The following is a 5,639-nucleotide window of genomic DNA, read 5'->3' on the forward strand; positions in this document are numbered from 1 at the left end:
ACGTTCTTTACCATTTTCATTTTTAAAAAATTTAGTTATTTAAAACAAATGTTTTAATAAAAATGATAATTTTTATTTTAAATAAGTTTTCAAAGCTTATTTTATGTTTCTTATACCAGTCAACAGTCGGGAGTATTTAAAATAATTTTATTATTTAAAATATATATTTCAAATATGTATATATGCATTTAATATGAAGTGAGGGGTACAGCGGAAAGCGGAGGCGATTCGAAAATCGGCCAAAAGTTACGTACACTTTACGTATGTTCACTTTGTACTGGCAACTTTAATTAATAATCAGTTACTTTTCGTGGTAATATATTAACAATTTAATTCGTGATAGTACTGCGATAGTTTTAAATATACGGCATATCGGTCAGCAGTCGGTTTAGTATTTGAAATAATAGTTTTATTTAATATGTATTTAAATGATGACTGCACGGTTTATCGGTGAGCCAGGCGAGGGGGGACGTGCGACTCGCATTCGCCCTTTCGCATCAAAACAATCTCCAAGGCTGCTTTCATTAACCGTCTAATATTGACACGTCAGTTTTATAACAATCTATATGTTATGTATGAATATGTTTTTCTGTAAATCGTAATCGTAATATTTCGTTTAGCAATAGTTACTTATTTCGTAGGAACGCACTTATGTAAAACGCGCTTTATATCTCGACCAATCACGAGCAAGCTTCCGTCGAACACACTCTCTATCGTTCGTAGCTCATACTTCTGTACCTTCCGTTCCCGCTACTTCTTGTAACGTAACGATCTCGCACACAACCGTGCCAAATAAAGTGCTCATTAACATTATTATATTTCTTTGCATTGTCTCACCGAACCTCACACGCCTAACCCACACACATACACAAAAGTGGTGTCAGAAGTGTTGAAAGAAAGCAACATTCACAACGCGGAAAAGCACGTGCAGTACAAACTGAGGTTAAGTTTCGAACGGACGAAGTCGTACATCGTATAAGGATGGATATTCCGCAAGAGCTTTTACAGGCGATGACGAGCATGCTTACTAGTGCATTGCAAGCATCCGCAGCTAACATAACCGCAGGTAATTCAACGAATTCGACGGAAACACCATCGTTGATTCGTACAAAGATACCGACATTCTCAATGACTGAATACCGAACTTCGGAAGGAACAACGGTACAAGATTATTTTAAACGTTTCGATTGGGCTCTTCAATTAAGTAAGATTACGAATGATCTATACGCTAATTACGCACGTGTACACATGGGCGCAGAACTAAATAACGCTCTAAAATTTCTAATCTGCCCGCGTCAACCAGAAGATTTAACATACGATGAAATACGCTTGACACTTATTAATCATTTTGATCGTACAAAAAACAAATACGCAGAAAACATTAAGTTCCGTCGCATAGTACAGCAAAAAGGTGAGACAATTGCTAATTTCTCATTACGTTTGAAACAGGGTGCTGCCTATTGTGAGTACGGCGATTTTTTAGACAGGTTGCTGATCGAACAACTCCTACACGGTCTCGAATCGCGAGAGATGTGCGATGAAATTATTTCAAAAAAGCCAAACACATTTGCTGAGGCATACGAGATCGCTCAAATGCTCGGGGCTACACGTTACACAGCCGAAGAGGTTAAAACCACAGGATCTTTAGTATCTCCAGAACAAACCAACAAATTAGGTGATGATTCACTGAAAAAGAAACAAGGGAAGAAGACAATGCGTTCAAGATCATAATCGCGCAATCGAAGGCAACAACAAAATTCTCAGGAGACAGAACGCAAAGGAAAGCGTTTCAACAGGCCGATTCCATCCCGATTCAGGTAGGCTGGCTGGGTCGATGTCACCAAATTAATCGCCGTCGAAATATTATATTCTTCGAGGAAAATAAGCCGACACGTATTTTACCGATTTGCGAAAAACATAGTATTTCAAAAGATGTGAGTATTTGAATTTACGACCTTCCAAACGTAAAATGTCAAAAAATGAAGGAAAAAAATTTTCAAATTCACATATTTCCTTACCTATTGCAAATATTCTACCTTTTCTTTTTGATATCGGGCAAGTATATGATATTCTTGGAAACTGTACTAAAAAACTTTAAAAAATTGAAAAATTAACAAAATGGCGGCTATTTTTCGGTAAAACGTAAAATTTGATTTACTAAAAAACCCCATCGTTTTTTTTTCTCTTGATTTTTTTTCAAATATGTGGTAATGTGTAGAATATATTTCATGTAACATTTTCGTGTACCCGTCAGTTACAAAACCGGGGGAATTTTTTTTTTCTGTGACAACTTACTCCTTAGAAGCACGCATATTTTACATCGGTGAAAACACTCCCAAACATGTTACTTGGGGGTTTTGGAGCCGCTGATTACGAATCTGGCATCCCTATTCAGAAATTGAAAATGGCGGATCCAATATGGCGGACGACTCATGATTTTCAAAATTCAATATGCATTACGTGTTGAACAACAACAATAAAAAAAGAACAACAACAATTGCTGCTCCAACTACAATATTGCTGTTTGCATCCGTCTTGTATCTATATTAATAATTAAGTATTTCCCGGAAATTTATACGCCAATATAATAATTACGAGGTTTCGGAGTTAGGTAAGATAAAACAATTTTTAAACCATGTAACCTAGTAAACTCATTCTATAAATGTAGTTTTAGAGGGATCTGACATTTTTTGTGAATTATGAACAGTGGAATAGAACAATTTTCTTCAGATAGAAATAAGTGCCCTGATTTTCGAAACGTTCACAAAAAGGTAATATACAGTTCTAGGCAAAACCGATTTATTGTGTTAAAAGAATTAGCCATCCTACTACAAGCGCTTTTTCCATCTAAAGTGATTATTCCAGATGCTAAAGTTTGTCAACGATGTTATTATCACTTTTCGTCCTCGTTTTCTGTGTCTTCGAAAATTTCAATATTAGACGATGACAGATATGATCTAGGTACATCTGTCTCTTTACCACATTTTAAACAGGAATGTAGCTATGAACGACTAAATTTAGACAATCCTGAACGACTTGATGACAATGACCTTAAAGTTGATGCACAAATGGAAGTATACGAAATTAATGAAGTAATTTCACAATTACATCAATGTGTTTCACCAGTCCATCCTCCATCTTCTGTAAAGCAGAATTTAAAAGCAGAATACGTCAGCAGGAAACGTAAAGTCATTGTTGATGCATTTTCTGCAGAGATGCAGAAAAAACTTTCTCGAGCATTCAATTTATCGACGACAAAAGATTCTGAGTGTAATACATGCGAACAATGGAAGGCAAATTTTGGCTTGGCTCTTGAAAATTGTAGGTCAAAAGCAGAACAAACTCGATTATTAACACTGATTCCTTCGGACATTTCAAAATCTGAAATATTATCTAAATTTTCTAATGCAACGAAATACGCGATTGATGAATCCAGATTGATTAGAAAAGAAAAGGGTGTTTTTGTCCCTCGAGATCAATATAATTTTGGTCATCCAGTTCGTGAAGAAGATGTTCAAATAGTGCAACAGTATTATTTGAATGATGATTTCGATTGTTCTCGACAAAGCCCTAACAAAAACGACGTCATTAGTGTTTACGAAAATGGTGAAAAAGTTAAAAAAAAAGTAAGCGATTTTTAACGCGCAGCATAAGGGAAATTTTTTATCTTTTTAAAGAACAACACCCTGAATCAAAAATAGGTCAAACTAAATTTTACTCTTTGAGACCAAAATGGGTAATGATTAATGCACCAAACGAAATATGCTTATGCATTTATTGTTCAAATTTCGAACTTTGCGTTCTTACGTTAATAGAAATAAGGAAAGGACGAATTATTGATGTAAAAAATGTCAGTAATGAAATACTATCTTTAATATCATGTACTCCAAGGAACGACAATTGTATTTTTACAAAATGTACTAAATGTCCAGGGGCTGATGGTATTAATATTGCGTCCTTGCATATTGAAAATGATGTGGCGATTGAAGATATTAATTTTGTTATTTAGAATAATGCTGAATTAGAAAAAAGAACCAGTTCAGTTTCGGCATTTCTGGATGAATTGGCTAAGTGGTCCATTAAATCAAATTTGCATATACGTGTGAAAGACATACAACGAAAAGAAGTCATGAAAGTCAAAGAAGAAGTGAGACAATCTTCAAATCAGTTGCTGATACATTTTGATTTCGCGGAAAATTGGTCACAAATAAATAAGCAAAAGATTCAAAGTGCGTACTGGAAAAGTAAACAAATTTCTATATTTACTGCAGTAGCTTATTACGGAAAAGAAGTTAAGAGTTTTGCGGTTATATGTGATGACACCAGTCACGACTCTGCACACGCTATACTAGCAACTGATTCAATAATGAAGACATTAAAAGCAGAATTGTCGAATTTTCATGTGACAGTAATTTTCATATCTGATGGAGCGCCTGCCCATTTTAAAAACCGTTTCCAACTTTTCAACTTTTCGAAATCAGAATTTACGCCAAAATGGCTTTTTACAGCTACTGGTCATGGCAAAGGCGCATGTGATGGCATCGTTAAACATTTTGCAACATTGCATAATTTAAGAATGTCCCTTGCAGCGAGCATTGGCGATGCTAGAACATTTGTTACTGAAGTACAAAAGTACACGACAGCAATTAAAATGCTTAATATTTCATCAGAAGATCTCAAATTATTTCGTAAAGGAAAACTTAAGAAATGGAACAGTGTACCGACTATTAAAGGCATTAGGGACAACCACGTTTGGGAACTTCAGGCACATGAAAATGGAGAGAAAAATTTATATATGGCGCTAACAGCGAAGCAATGTCGTCAGAGAGTCTTCATGAATAAAAAATAAACAAATTTGTTACATGTTTTTATACCATATATAGTTCAAATATTTGTACAATGTTAAAATCTGTGTAAAAGTAATAGTTATAACAATAATACCTTACATCTAATTTGTAGCGTGGCTTGTATCTTTTAAAAATAATAAATAAATAACAAGGGCGATGTAAGAGTCAAAATATAAATTCATTTAATATAATGATAGAAATCAAAGTAATAAAATAAAATAAAAAAGATTTAATTATAAAAACTATAAAAATAAAAATATAATTATGGAAAATTACTTAAAATTACTTAAAATTAATATAAATTAACTTAGCGCTACTAGTTTCGGCTCCAGGATTGAGCCCTCCTCAGACGATAAACAATCATGGACAAAATCACTCGTAAAGATCGCAAAGATACGCTTGTACAGTCTTAATCCACTTCCGTGAGTCTCCATCAGAAAAAACCGACGTCATGATATACATGATTAGAAAGTCGATGTACAATCATAAATCTAAGAGCAATACAAAACTTACTTTATAGGTGTTACAAATTATGTCAAATTCTCTATATGAAAACTCACCAGGAAAAAGAAGATCTCAAATTATTTCGTAAAGGAAAACTTAAGAAATGGAACAGTGTACCGACTATTAAAGGCATTAGGGACAACCACGTTTGGGAACTTCAGGCACATGAAAATGGAGAGAAAAATTTATATATGGCGCTAACAGCGAAGCAATGTCGTCAGAGAGTCTTCATGAATAAAAAATAAACAAATTTGTTACATGTTTTTATACCATATATAGTTCAAATAT

Source organism: Cyphomyrmex costatus, unplaced genomic scaffold (genome assembly GCF_001594065.2).
Source record: "Cyphomyrmex costatus isolate MS0001 unplaced genomic scaffold, Ccosl1.0 scaffold1559, whole genome shotgun sequence".
In the NCBI taxonomy this organism is placed as follows: domain Eukaryota; kingdom Metazoa; phylum Arthropoda; class Insecta; order Hymenoptera; family Formicidae; genus Cyphomyrmex; species Cyphomyrmex costatus.